Here is a 16,449-nt window from a genome sequence, read left to right as displayed (position 1 = left end):
AAAACTTTAACCAGAATACAAGTACAGCATAATTCAGTCATTCATAAAGCAAATTCATAAAGCATTCATAAAGTGCACAGTTTACCAACATATAAAAATATATAACCGGGTAACAGGTTGGGAATATATATGGTGGGGGACGATTGCAATTAAAAAGAGAATTACACAACTAGATGTTATAACAGTCATATATACAAAATTTCAACATTCTAAGACTGCTCATCTTTGAGTCATGCAAGATACATACGTATGCACAATGCTAAAAAAAAAAAGGGGGGGACAGTTCTATATCTCCCGTTCTACTGGGCCGATTGACAAAATTCAATCTGCGTTTTTCATGTCTCGAAAGCGCGACTGACGATATATATTAGATTTATATATAGCACTATTCTAACATAGGTATTTTGACACAAAATCGGACTTTTTCTAACATACTAAGTTTTTTACATATTTCGATTCTACAACTCAACTAAATATGAAATTTTGTAAAATTTGGAGCGAAGTTTACAGAGAAATTCACAATTTTTTTTCAATTTGCGCCAAGAATAGTTCACTTGGCGAGCTTCTTCATATATAGCAACCTAGTTTCCTTTCCCGTAAGAGGAAAAAAGTCATCGTTCCTTTTTTTCCAAATAATATTGTTTATATTACATTTTAATTATAACTTATTATTTTTAAGAATTTTTTCTTTTTCGAATTTCATTTTAATTGTTTAAGTTGCATAGTTTTTTTCTAATAACTGTTTTAAAAATTTCTATTTACCTATTTGAATTGCGTAAATAAAGGTGCAGCGTTTATTTTTTTTCAAATAGTTTTCTTTATACATATTTTTTGTCATAGTTATTATTTTAGGTAATTTTTAAATTTTATACTTTTATTTTTATTGTTTGTGTTGCATTGTCTCTTCAGATAACTGTTTTAAAATTTTCTTTTTATTCCTTCGAACTGAGCATTTTAAATATCACATTTTTCATTTCTGCCAAATTGTTTAGATTATCACCATAAACAGTGCTTTTGAGATAACCCCATAGCCAAAAGTCACAGAATTTGAGGTCTGGTGGGAAGAGGGTAAGTGTTGGCCTATAAAACGTTCATTCGTGAAATGTTGCCTAAGTAACTGTGCGACACACGTGAGGTGGGGCCCAGCCCTGCATAAAAATCGTAGTATCTAACATGCCACGTTACTGCAGTTCATGTATCACGAAACATTTTAACATTGACTCTAAGTGAGCTGCAATCACAGTCGTCCAGCTGTCGACTGCTCTTCAGAGGAAAATGGTTCAGTTAAAAAACTAGCTGTCATTCAACACTAAACCGTGTGGAATGACTGCTATGCAATCGAATGCAGTAGGAGAATGCAATGGAAGTAGATAGATAACATGAGGGATTTCTTTGGCCCAAATCGATTAAAAGCGTTTTGAATCATTATCTTCATGTTTTAGGGCCGAATTCAGGCTTCAAAAATTACAGATTAGCGATCTGTAAGAAAACGATTTCCAGATTTGTACGCACTTGTGCGAGTGATTTGCGATCTCACATTTTCTAATCCCTAATTCGTGGTTTTCAAGGACGAAGTTCTTTCTTACACGGATGGCGCAATCGACTTTTATCAAATTTAACGCCTTTAAATGGTAATTTGCCTACTTCAAAGTTTCTTAAGGGTATACAACGTATTAAACCCGTGTAACAAAAGGTTAAGTTAGATTCCGACCCATACTTCGTTTAACAATATTGCATACAGCGCCATTTCCCCCCTGGTGGTGAGGTTTTGAACTTCCTTTTTTTTAGCGGAAAATAAATTCCTATTACCTCCTTTACGCGATTACCAAGTTTGATAAAATTTCATTCAGTAGTTTTCCTTTTATGACCGTTTCAATGTGGAACTTTAATAATAACCACTCTGTACATTATTAAAATTTTATTTGAAGTTATGCGTTATATGTATACCATGCGTAAATTTTTCGCTTTTATGGAAAAATAAAGAATCGAAGCAAATATACTTAGGATAATGGACCAAAACTGAAAAATATTCTCCTCCCTTCGAAAATAAAATTTTGAAACTTCGACCTTGAATTTATTGGGTTATCGAAATATTTAATTTGATTTATCTTCTAAGTCCTAGTTCCGACAACAATTCCGTCAAAAATTCCTATTACTTAAGCTGAAGTAAAAGATTTAGTATACATTCACTGTATGTTAATAAAGTAATCAGAGTTTACTAAAAATTGATTATAGAATTTACGCTGATGCAAATTTTGTCTGACTGCACAACATGTAATGGAAGAGAAGGCTTGTAGAGATCTGTTTTTGACATGCCTCTAAAAGTAGATGTCATACTCCTTTTGTCTCTTCAATATCAAAAAACTTTCCTTTGAGAGGCAACTTTAGTTTTCGGGAAAGAAAAAAAATCACAAGAAGACAAATTTGAAGAACATGCAGGACGATTGAGTACACATACTTATTTTCGGAACACAAGCGGTTCTCCGACTGGTTATTGAAAAATGGTTAGGTTATTTTAATTACGGCAAAGCCTCGAGGGCTATCTGCCTAAGGGGAGGGATGCCTTCGTGGAGGGCTTTCTAAGGGAAACTGGCTCGTGTACACGTTACACATAGGGAAAACCACGAAAACACCCATGCAACCAGCCCGTTCGCGGGATTCGATCTTCGGACCGATCAACTACCAGTATTCAGCGACTTTACCGCTTGGCCACTGGTGGGCCAGGTTATTCAATAATGAAAAGATACATTGTCATGCAATACAAAACATTCGGAATATGTTTTCTGACTGAAAACGTAAGATTAAATGTCATCTGCTTAATTCACAGCCATTTACAAGTCAACTACTTGGGCAATTGCTGAATCGTTTTGATCCTGAGCTTGTAAAACAAACTTAATATCACTGGATTTAAACACTTCTTTAATCTTCCGAGATCGTTTCTTCTTTAGCTCATATTCCAAGAATATTCAGTGAATACAATTATTGCAAAAGAAATATTGAATATTCATTTGCACTACGGCTTGGTTGTTTACTAACGAGTTAACAAAACTTAAATTCTGATTTTTGTGTCTAAGAATACAACAATATTTTAAATATTTACAAACAAAATATTAATTTGGAGATTTAATTAGAGCCTCATCAGTTGCCGAGCTTTTGAAGATTGTTAAATACTAGTTGTTTTTTGCGAAGTCTAACCCAGGCTGCATGGTTGGTTTTCGTAGTTTTGTTAACTTGCTGCGGCACCAATGTTCTGTTTCTGAGAGAGAAACCTATGTTTTGTTTCTATACTTTGCCGAAAAATCATGGGCACCAATGCTGTGTTACAACTTCTTCTTAGGGAGGAAGCTAATGCAGAAACAGACAGGTGAAACCGCAACTAACTAAATATCAACTGAGACACCAAACTCTTAAGAGTTTGCTAATTACCAAACTTTTAGTGATCGTATAACTGAATTTTTAATGCATTGCGTTGTGAAAATGCATCCGTGACCGCGCCGTGAGAGGATCGAATGAACAACATGTAAAATCAATATATATATAAGAAAAACCCATAACAGATATAAAGAAAACATAAGTAATAGGTTTCCAGATTAAATACCAGTTTATTCAAATTCCTCACAATTAAAATTAAATCTTATCCTAATCAGAGAGTCAAATTTCTTATTTTTGTTACAGTTTCAATTTGTTTATTTTAGACACAGGGGAATTCTTCAATTTGTCATTTACCTTTGTTACATTTAAATTCATGATTTGCAAATCTATTACATGACTAATTTCTAAGAGGTTAAAAAAAAACATATTATTTGCAATTTACATCTGTTCTAAGGAAGATTACACAAACAACTTAAATTATTACGTCCTATTTCATATAAAAACCTTAAGGTTTGTCTCGGTAAATTAAGAAGGGGAAAGGGAAGCAATTGAAAGCCTGAGAATTAATTTAAGATTCGACGTTGTTATTTTTCATTCCAAGGAAGTCGTTGAAACCTTACTTAAAGTTCAAACACAAAAAAATATAAACTTATCTTGTGGTGTACATCTTGAAGTGGAGGACTCGTATCCTAATAAGAGTTGACGTCGGCAGAGCTTATCCATGGTTGCAAATGGAAGTTTCAGAGGACATCGTCTTGTCCTGGCACTATTGGCGAAACACACACGGCAGGTAACTGGTTTCCATAACGACGAAGCAATTTTCACTCTGGAAATCAGAAACAGGAGCACTGCTGCCGGAAACGTCTCTCTAGGCAACTACAGCTCGCCTTCTCTCGCTCATCCCAAGAGCAAGCTCGAAGTTACAATCTTAGCCCAAAAGTAAGTAAGTGCACCCAGTAAGTGATTCCAAGAGTAAGTGAGTAAAGTCTCTCGCCTCTTAGTCAAAACGCGGCCGGGGAGCATCTCTCTTCGTAAATTACATCGTTTCTAACGCTCAACCCCAGAGCAAGTTTCAAGAGTAACGTCCAAAAGTAAGTTCCGCACGAAAAGTCATTCCAAGAGTAAGTGAGTAAAGTCTTTTAAATCTTTCAGCAAATACTCATACCTCTTTAATCTCGCCTCTTAACCAAAACGCGGCCGGGGAGCATATTTGCCGCTCCCCGCCGGGAAACACCTTTCTTCGTAAATTACATCGTTTCTATCGCTCAATCCCAGAGCAAGTTTCAAGAGTAACGTCCAAAGTAAGTTCCGCAAGCCAGTCTCGCACGAAAAGTGATTCAAACTCGAATTTTCTTCCTCTCCTTCACAAACGCGGGCTCCCACTATGGCTTCAATTATCGCCCCCTTAATTTGGGCAAATTTTGCGTTTCAACCCCTGAATGAGGAAATAAGGGTGAACGCGCATGCGCGCCCCTCTTCAATTAGCCAACAACCGGACCTTCCGATCGACAAAACCTGAATGACTTCCATCGAAGGTTAAGTGGCAACCTCTGACCCTTCTGTCACGTACTTCCTGTCCTAAGGTCAACTGCATAATGAAATTTCTTCTACTAGAACATTCTAAAGGACAAAGCGCGCGAAATCATGACTTAGCAAAATTGCCTCCCTTTCCCTGCTTATTTTCACAATGAATCAAAGCTTGTACAAAAATTGCAAATAAAAGAAAAATAAATAATATCCATTAAACTAAATAATATTCCCAGAAGCATCTGTTTTTCCCCAAATTAAAGCATTAAAATAAATTATTCAGAATCAAATAAAATTAAGATTTCCATAAATCAGAAAATCATTCACCTAGTTTTTATAACGCCATCAGACAAATTCTCTACACAACAGTTTTCTAGGTTCTCTTTACAAAGGTTCTCTATGAAAGCATCTTAATCAAATAGCTCCCATGTTCTTTCTATGTTCAAATAACCAACTAATGTAGTCTAAGCGCGATTTCCAAGTGAAGTTACTAGCAAAACCCGAATACTCATTAAAAATCATGTAGCTTGCCAATCAGGAGTAACATGAAAGATAGGCGCCAATAATTGAATTGCTGTTACGGTACGCTGTTTCTAAACTTAGATGGTCACTCCTTAATTAAATAGCCCACCAGCGGCCGAGGGGTAAAGACGCTGAACACTGGCAGTTCGGTCGGAGGTTCGAATCCCGTGAACGGGCTGTCCGCATGGGTGTTTTCGCGGATTTCCCCATGTGTAACGTGTATACGAGCCAGTTTCTCTCAGAAAGTCCTCCACGAAGGCATCCCTCCCTTCAGGGAGATAGCCCTCGTGTGCTTTGCCATAGTTAAATAATCCAATCCTTAATTAAATGTAATTGATTTGTAACTTCTACTAGAACTGAAGGTAAGAATTGAAGTGCAAATAAATAATATCGTGTGCTATCTTGATTAATATAAAATTAAAAATATTTACATTCAGACAGAAAGTTTTTTGAAATATTTGCAATTACTTTATAAGAAGGATTTATTAATAACCGCAATAATTACTTATTACTGATTAATTATATTACTGATGATTAGGATTGAGTTCTTGACAATTACATTCTAAATTAGAATTTTAAGGATATAATAAAAATACGCTACGCGCAAAAATACATTTTAGGATAAAAAATGAGTTGATTTTTTATGTTTTAAAACTTCTTAAATTCATTTAATAAACATCGTATCCTCGTTGTTAATTGAATCCAGAATGTTGGGTGTAGTTTATATAATTATTCTTACTTGTCCACAGAAGCTGCTGACTTATCCAGCCATTAAGTAGCTGCAGATCATTTCTACATAATCACTGTGCTTTAAAAGTATGGATGATAATATCAGCCGCATTTTCAGCCACTTCAAAAGCAACAGTTTGTTTAGAAATAAATTATGCAGTTAATGTCATAAAATTCAAATAAATATCAAACGAAAATTCTCAGTTTTAGACAATTCGATTTAAACGAAGTAAAGTAGCAGACGACAAAACACCGAAGGTAAAAATTTACTCTTACAAAAATTTACTCCTATTTTTTTAAAAAAAAGGAAGATAGAGAGAAATTAAAAATATAGTTAAAAATTTGAATAATATCATCTATAATTTTAAAAAATAGCTTTCCATATAGTATTAATAAATATTTATTACGCATGATTGAGGGAAAAAATTCATATAATTAATTCTCCGTAAAATTTTACTTGAAATTTAAGGTTAAAATAGCTGTGGCAATTCACTGTAACAAAAATCCATAGACCACATTAGACGTTTTTATCACTCAAAAAAAAAAAAGATGCCAAATTTCAAAACGCGAAAATATGTAAATTCGTGTATATCTTAGAAAATTTTGAAGAAAAATGTCTAATATATTGCAGATATGCTTAAAAATACACCTACTTTAAGATGATGGTAAAAGGTTTATAGGTTATAATTCAAATTTTTTTCGAAAAATTTATAAAAATTGTTTAAAAATAGAAATTTTAAAAAATAAAACACAAAAATGGGTAAATTTTATTTGGAATAAACCTAAATTTCGAAATGTGAAAGGAAAAATAATAAAAGTTTAATAGAAAAAGAGATATTAATAAATATTTACCAAATTAAATTAACATTAAGAAGCGAAAATTTTGAAAGCTAATATTTTAAAATGTAATCTTACGATTTTTACAAAACTTGGTATTCTGGCATAATTTGAGTCGTAGAATCGAAATATGGAAAAATATTGATATGTTATTTTAGAAAAAGTCCGATTTTGTGTCAAAATATCTATGTTAGAATAGTGCTTTATATAAATCTAATACATATCCTAAGTCGCGCTTTCGAGACATGAAAAACGCAGTTTGAATTTTGTCAATCGGTCCAGTAGAACGGGAGATAAACCACTGTCCCATTTTTTTTTTTTTTTTTTTTTTTTTTTTTGTTTTTTGAGCAGTGTAAGTATAGACGTTATGAAAAAAAAAAAAAAATACCTTCTGAATCCACTTTAAAATCCGTTTGGAAAAACGATTCCTTTGTTCTATCCATAAAAGAATGCCAAATGATGACATGCCCAAAACGACATGGCACATGATGACATGCCAAAGAAAAACCACGTTCGATTGGATTCGAGATCGGTTAAAATGGATACTTTCTTTGAAATATGATATCCGAAGTTTTTCGCGATTACAATACTGCCTTTACTTTCTGAAAGGAAGCAAAAAGTAATAATAAGTGGCTAAATAACATCATACGATTCATACTCTTCCTAGAAACATCAGAAAAGTACGTAGATTAAGGTCCATGCGAAAGCAGTGAAGCTATTATAAATTAAAATAAGTGCAATCAAAAATGAAAAGGTAACTTAGAAAGTATGTACAATAATCAAATGCGTAGCACTTATGTAAATTTAAATAAATATTATAAGTAATAGTTAACCGCAATACTGGCGTCAAAAAAAAGTGCTGTACTCCAGACTTTAAAATAATATAGAATAAAATATACATACTGTTACGGATATTGTATTTATTTAGCTATTTTTAGTAGAATTTGTAATTAAAATTGCTTTATATTTCCTTGCAATGCAGCGCAAGATTTATTTGAAGATGCCGGAAAAATTAAAATACAAGAGCCCACGCGTTTAACATTTTAATAAATAGATATCTCGTAATTGTACCCTTTTTCTATCCAGGTGAGAATATTCTCATGCAGGATTTAAAAGCTAGAGTAAAACATCTCAGTTTAGTTGCTTATTAAGGGATGTTATTGATTGTAGCGAATTTTCAGTAAGATCGAATTAGTTTTCTCTCTATTTTGAATTGAGTTCTGTTAAAAGTTTCATTAGTTTAAAATATAACTACTGTGAGATATTGCGATATTGTACGAATATATCTGAAGAAATTTCAGCATTTTGTTTTATTTCTTGGAATAAGAATAAATTTTGTTAACTTTTTATCGACTTGTGCATTCAGTTTATCACGCACCCGTACGCCCGCAACAATACCAACGTCTGAAATATGCATGAAATAACAATAGTTGCATGGTGTAATATTAAGAACTAATTAAGCTGTAGCCAAAGGAGAAACATAGAAATAAAATAAGAGATCAAGAAAATTCTTAATAATGTTAAAACGATGTAACTGTTTTGCGTTAATGGTATAATGAAATATGATAAAAAGAAAGAAGAGAGAGCAGTCACGTTATTTTTAATTAAGAGAGTATTTATCGTGTCATTTTCAGGTGAAATATTTTTTTGTTGTGTGTGTATGGGTGTGCGTGGATGCATTGTAAATTTTTACTAACTATTTTAATTTTGCTTTATTGGTTCCTTTTTTTGTTTAAGTTATATTGTTTTATGCCCATATTCCTTCACAGATCTTAAGGATTAATTTTAATAAATTTTGCGATTTTTATCTTTTTTTAGGAAAGAACTTTCAGCAAACTGAAGGAGCAAGTAAAATAAAATATCTACAAAATAATTAAGAAACAAAAGTGTACATTTTCAGCCTCTACTGAAATTAATCAATATTTTCAACAAAAACATAGGGATTTAGTGAGCAAGAAAGGCAACGGAAAATTAAAGTGAAATTCGGACTCTAAATTGAAAAAAAAAAAAAAAAAAAAAAAAAAAAATTGAACTATGTAACATAAATATTAAATAGTGTGAAGTATGCTCCTTCAAAATTGCTCCACATTTTAAATAAATACATTTAATTAAATTATATTACATAGTCCAGTTACATAGCAAATACGCGTTACACAGCTCTTCACACTACATTCTCAAAACCCACGCCAACTCTCACTCAAAACGAAACTTTTCTCACACAGTTGAGGGGTGCTACAACGCCTTCTATGGGAGATCTCAACATACTCCCCACGGATGACCGTTCAGAACATCAAACTACCTCTTACATGAAATTATTACTTAATATTATTCTTAGTAAACATATAATTTCTAGATTAAATAGTTCTTGCTTATAAATGAGTAATACTAAGCCTAAATTAACATATAACTATAAACAATGAATTACACAAAATTAATAACATAAATATGTACAATAACATTAAAACTTAGAGAATTCAAATGAATATCGATGAATATCAAGTTAAAGTTCAAAATTTTTCACGATACTTTAACTGTCTATTGGTAACACACACAGGTTGTGAATGGGTCTCTTGAATTCACCATCAGCAGTTTTTACTTTTACAACACGAACTCTGTAATCATTACCTGGGTAAATTTCGGTGATACGTCCCAATTTCCATTTTAAGGAAGGCGTGCTATCTTCCTTAAAGATTACTAAGTCATTTACTTTAATATTTGCTGAAGCACGATGCCATTTTGTGCGAACTTGCAGTTGAGTCAAATAGTCTTTAGACCATTTCCTCCAGAAGGACTGCGACATTTGCTGAACTAGTTTCCAACGATTGCGAAGTGTTAGAGTCTCGTCGCACACATTTGGTTCCAGAATAGCCTTTAATGATGTTCCGATTAAAAAATGACCCGGTGTAATCACGGAAAAATCATCTGGATCACTTGAAATCGCTACTAATGGTCTTGAGTTCAGACACGCCTCGACTTCTGCTAGATAAATAGCAAATTCTTCAAAAGTTAGAACTTGAGAACCAATTGCTCTTCTCATATGGTATTTCATAGCCTTTACCGCGGCTTCCCATAGTCCACCAAAGTGCGGCGCAGAAGGCGGATTGAAATTCCACTTAATTTCTTCTTCTGTTAAGTATCTAGCTACCCTTTGATCCGAACGATATGATTTCAGTTGTCTGTTGGCAACTATAAAATTAGTGCCGCAATCACTATACATTTCCTCCGGTCTTCCACGTCTAGCAATGAATCGTTTTAGAGCTGCTATGAAGGTATCTGTCTTCATGTCTCCAACTTGTTCTAGTTCGTATAGAAGAATTTAGCCGCTAAACTTAGTTTGCGAAAAATTCACCCAAAATTACAGTTTTGCAGTATTAATGTAATCGTTTGTACTGACTCTGAATTGAATTATTCCCTTTACTATTACCTTATTAGAAAAACATAATGTCAACAAAATGTAATAACATTACATGTCTTCAAAGGTTAATTTTGTAATAAACATTACATGTCTTCAAAGGTTAATTTTGTTAATAAAATACATAAAATATGTTCTTATTGCAGGCTAGGTGTTGTTTTACACATCTAATTTTTCTAATGATTCTTTATTTTCTTAAATGCTTTATTATAAGCAACGAATGTTCCGCTCCTGCTCTGAAGAAAAAGCAAAAATGTTAAAAATGACTGAGGAAGGAAAACACTGTTTATACGTTCTTTTAAGGGCAGTTCCCATTTTAATCTTTCAGCACCTGCTTTTTCTTCGTTTAACAAAAATCACTTTCTGAAATAGAAAGAAGAATCAAGACATTTTAAGAAACAGAAAGCTAACCGTTGCAGTTGGTAAGAAATGTCGGTCCACTGTTCAGAAGAACATATTTGACTTGCGTCTACGCAGTTTCTGCGCTTTTTTCGTGTATTCGTTATTGTTAATGACATAAATATGAGAATGTCGACATTCTTCAAATACGTTTACGAAGGACCAAATAATTGGTTATATTCTTATATTCGGACCATCACCGGTTGTTGTTGCAGTAAATAAGAGTGCATAACATCAATAACATAATTAAGTTTATTATTAGTGTTATTTTCTTTTCTCATTCAGAATGCACTGTTCGTTTTACGTTGAACAGTTACATGTGCTGCTAATTAAGCTTTTTTTCCGATTTTTGACATATAATATGTTTTAAAACATTATTTGAAAACGTAACAAAATTATTTTTATTCAACATTAGTGCATGACAAACGTCGACACGATTGTCTGCGTAAGTGAGAAATAAGGATATTTAGCAAATCTTTCGAACATACTGTAATATTAAATAGTGCAATAAGCCCGAATTTCTGGATACGTGCAGGATTTAATGTGTGCTCTGAAAAAAAGTATGGAATAAAAGTAACTTATCCCCAAAGGATAACGCTTCAAATAATGTGAATTACGAGAAATTTATTATATCTTGGCATCGTGAAATTTTAAATTAATACTAGTATAAGTCAAGAAAACATAGCCAGACAGAAGACAATAGACGACGAACTACTGCAGCAGTAAGAATCAGTCCTACCATTTTGATTCCTAACCTTCGTGCACAAATGCGTAAAATTTCAATCTGGTAAATCTCAATTCATCATCTTCGCTACACAAAGTTACAAGATAACAAAATTCAATTTTTATAGCGAAGGACTTTGACTTGAATTATTATTCCAATATATTTTTCTGGAAACACAAGGCCACTTTTAGCATCAAGATGCAACACGTGCACAGGAATTCCTTTCGAGGACGTCTCAAGTCGTAAAACATCATACATTTACCGCAGAAGTCAGCATCTAGATCAATATGGTTGAATCTTCATACCGCTTACTATTATTTTTTGACAAAATGCATTCACTTGAAACTATATGGAGATGGTCGTCAGAAAGGCACGAAAAGGAACAAAATTGCAGACACACATCATTGGCGGTGAGGACGGACAGAAGCCCGCCCTACACCTTCGGAGTCTAGCAGCAGAAGAGACCGAAAACCGGTTTTAGTGGTCAATCTCGCTCTGTCATTGAGCGGTCGCAGTGAACAGACTTGATGTTGAATAAATGTGGAGGCTTGCCTGCACACATACACCAAGTGACTCGGTGAATCTTGACATTAATTGGAGAATGTCGACATTCTCCAGATTTCGTTATTTAACAGTAACACTTGAATATGAGTGTTTGATGTTCTCAAAGAATTGATTAATTACTCATCACTCAGCTATCAGAAGTAAGTTCTTTAATCTCTGCAGAAATAGCATGTCCATTACTGATAATTAAGCCTAACTGACAGTCGTCAAAAGCATTTAGTTCAGAAGGGCGGTCACTTAGGAAGCAATGAATCTGACGGGTTAAATGGTTGAGATAACACAAGGCATTGGATTAAACTTTCTTCAGATTTTTACTCTGCTCTTCAAGTTATTTTAATGCTTCTCTGATGATCAGTTTATAAGGTATTTCTCCCGTTTTTCTAGCGTGCCTTCGTGGTGTAGCGGTTCTGCACGCTGGGCCGGTATTCCAGAGGTCCGTAGTTCGATTCCCGTAGGAGGCAGTTGCTAATTTTTCATCTCTCCGGCTTCCAAAAGTCCTAATGTCTCTACAGTGGCGCCTGAACTAAAAGGGGTGTTGGATGAGGTTTCTCTACACCCATGATTTAACGATTGGGTCTCCTGAAAACCCCAGTCACCCTTTAAAAAGGGGAGTATATAAGATATTTCTCCCATTTTCCTAGCGTGCTTTCGTGGTGCAGTGGTTCTGCACACTGGGCCGGTATTTCAGAGGTCCGTTGTTTGATTCCCGGGGAAGGCGGTTGCTAATTTTTCATCTCTCCTGTTTTTCCAATTAACCTAATGTCTCTACAAGTTCGTTGAGTGTATATAAGAGAAGAAATGTCATACAAAACCATCTTACAGATGTCACATCCATCCATCCGATTTCATAAATGTCTGAACTTAAATCGTGTATTTGGCTGAATTATATATTAAAATTGTTATATGATTTTTTGTTTGATCTTAATAAGCCTGCTGCAGTAAGGTATACGTGTGCTTATATTTTACAAATAGTACAAATAGTAACATTCCCCCTTTGCTATAATTAGTAAAACTGTAATATTATGAATGTCATCAAGATTTTCAAATATTTTCCTATCACCTAGATTAGAGCCTGGATATGCTTTATAAATCAGCATTGTGTTAAGCTATTGAAATATTAAAAGCAGCATCTGACTTTTTCTTTTTATTTTGTTACTGCGGTACAAGTCGTAAAAAAGTAAAATCGTGAGAAATCACAGTGAATAGTTGCTTGCAAGAATTTTGTATGATGAAATTGCGATCCGCACCATTTTCTCATTTTGCAGCCCTATGTATTTGAGAACTAATGCACTTACATCACTTCCTCTTATTTTTGTCTCAATCATAGGGGAAAAAATAATTAATTTTACCGCGCAATGGAGATGACCGCTAAGAGAAGTTAAATAGCAAAGGGGGAATGTTACTATTTGTATAATTTCCAATCAGCTTAGACCTGCATTATCTTGAATTGCACATACATGCACATGTATGTATCCTTATTATAAGGCAACGTTTATTGATTAAAACATCATTTTTCTATGCCTCCAAACTTCATCTCTTCAAGTAAACTCCTTTCATTGGAATTAGAGTAGCAAAGATTTTATTGAATCATTTTTGAAAAAAAAAAAAAAAAAAATTCTTTAAGGGTATTTTTAGGCATTAATATATGATTTCAGAAAAGATTTGCCCAAATCCTTTTTTCAAATTTCGATTTACTTTTATCACTAACATGTTGTCGAAATTTGAAAACAATTTTATTTTCTTTAAATCAAATATTTCCAGAAATCCAGTTTGATGAAGCCATAAATATCAAAAAATTTAAATTATATTTAGTGGCAAATTACACTACACGTTAAACTCTCTGCCTTCTCAGCAATAAACAGCCTTTTACGCTCTTACCACCTCTTCATAAAAATACTTTTCTTTTTTTCTCATTCTTGGGGGAAAATTATCCGATGAAAAACAACTTCCGTCTATTTTCAGGAAAAACTTGCGGCTCATTATTTTTACTTATATTCTTTGCTTTTTATTGGTACACAATTATTTATAGGCTAAGAAGTAACAAGAATTCTTTTCTTTCATTGCCTTGTATATCTACTTTAAACAAGATGTTTGTGGGGTATGCTTTATTATTAGTGAATTTAGGGTTTTCATATGATCATACATAATCTGACCCTAAAAGATATTAATTGGTACTTAGTGTAAGAATAAAAAACAGTGATAATAGAAGTGTGTGGTCTAAAAGAAAAATATGAAATTTAAGTAACTTACCCCAAACGATGACAATTCAAATAATACAAATCAATTAATATTTATTATATCTTGACAACATTAAATTTTGAATCAGTACTAGCATAAATTAAGCAATTATTGCCAGACAGAAGAATATCAGTCCTGCCATTCTGAATCCTAACTTCTCGTAAGCGAAATGCGTTGTATTCCAATCAAAGTAAATCGCATTCCATCAACGTAAAGCAAAGTCAAGGTGAGGAAAAAGCAGTTAAAATTTAATGGCAGAAATTGAGTTAGCTCGCTGTACCAATATATTTTTGAAGAACAACAAGGCGAATTCTTAAATCATCCGGAAAGAATGAAGCACGTGTAAATGGAGACTTCTCGAAATTTTGAAGTTGTAGAACATCATTAATTTTCGGCAGGTGTTAGGTATACGGATCTATTTAGTTGAATCTTCAATACCAATTTCTTTACTAGAAGGAATACCATGGCTATACATCCAGCAACGGAGATGGCAGTCAAAAACGAGAAGAAAGAAGAAGAAAAAAATGGCACACGCATCAGCCTGAGTGAGGATAGCCAGAAGTCGTCCTACACCTTGGGACCCCACAAGCAGGAGGGGGAGAAACCAGTTGTTGCCGTCAATTTCGCCTTGTCATTCGGCGGTCGCAGTTAACACACTTGCCGTTGAATAAATGTGGAGGCTTGCCTACACACTTAGTTTGCAACCGCTAGTCGTAAACTCATAGCTCCAATTATAAAAGCGTTTTAAATAATTCACACTTTGGCATCTTTAAATTTAAATTACTGATTTTTGTAAAATATACCAAATTAAACTTTTTGTCGTTCTCTCAATCCATGTAGTTATAATTATTAAACTTGTATACTCGGTTTAAACAATCAAAAGTCAAACTATTTTACTCTCTTTCAATACAGTTGACCAAGGCATTTAAAGATCATTTTTACGGGTCGTACACAAGTTGAAGAGTAAAATATTTTAATTCGAACGTAGCTGTTAAAAGCATATCAGCGTAAGGAAAATATTTGATGCTAGTAGCTTAAACACATTGTAAAAGAAATTAGTAATAAATTATGTAATAAAATTGTGGGTTTCCACTCTTTTAACTAGCAACTAAATGTGGAGGAACCTAGTGAACAGCTAAACGAATAATCGCTTTAGTTCAAGAACAGAGACGTAAATTCGAGAAAGGTTTAACTACCCATTATTGTTCAACATAAAAGTTTAAGAGATGGCCTCCTTCTCAGGGCGTACAGCAAAGCCTCTACTTGGACTTGAACTCAAAATAATAAGAGTTAAGATTTAACTTATACTTAACTAAAGAGATATAGCCGAAGCTATCAAAATTCTGAGTAGTTGGCTCCTGAATATCGAATACGCTAGCGAAGTTATGAAGGGCCTGTAACACGGCCGAGCGTTTTAACAGCTTAGAGAGTCATATCCAAAAGGCAAACACGCGCTGGTCAGAAACTCTGTGGCTCTCTCTCTCAAAAGGTCAGTGGAACTTCGACTTAATACTTTTCTTACACATTTGCATTAAACGCAGTTCTAAAAACACATTATGGTAGGAAATGTTAAGCTGAAATTACGATGGAGAGGAAAGCAGCTTTAACTAAAGATAACTGTTAAAAACTTGGGATAAATATTAAAAATTGAGCTACCTCATATGACTATTATATGGCCTCATATGGCTCATATGGCTGAATGAGCATTTGACATACGGAATCATATCTTGTTCTAGCCTTGGTCTTCTCAGGTGCATACTTGCTGTTATGATGCATGTGCATAGGTAAGGTTCTGGATCACCCCTTTTCCTACATACGCATAGATCTGAATGTGCGAAATACCTATTGTAGAAATATGTGGGGAAAGGACCGTGGCCTGAAATCTGCCGTGTTATTTGTCAACTTACGACTTTTGGGGCGGAGTTTATTCTTGGATATAGATCATATGTTTGCCGGCCCTGTTCGGTGAAATCCCACCAGTATTCCCATGATTTTTTAAATGTATTTTTGAGTTGCATCTTGAGGAGGAAGCTTAGGCATTGAACGGTTAGTTTCGTTGCATTTATACTTCTAGCTGCTTCTTTTGCTGTTTATTTTTTTATTTAATTTTTAATATTTTAATTTC

This window comes from Stegodyphus dumicola, chromosome 4 (assembly GCF_044657685.1).
Source record: "Stegodyphus dumicola isolate Sdum_Otavi_A_Nest chromosome 4, ASM4465768v1".
Taxonomy (NCBI): Eukaryota; Metazoa; Arthropoda; class Arachnida; order Araneae; family Eresidae; genus Stegodyphus; species Stegodyphus dumicola.
The sequence above is the reverse complement of the archived record's forward strand: the minus strand, read 5'-3'. Positions refer to the sequence as shown.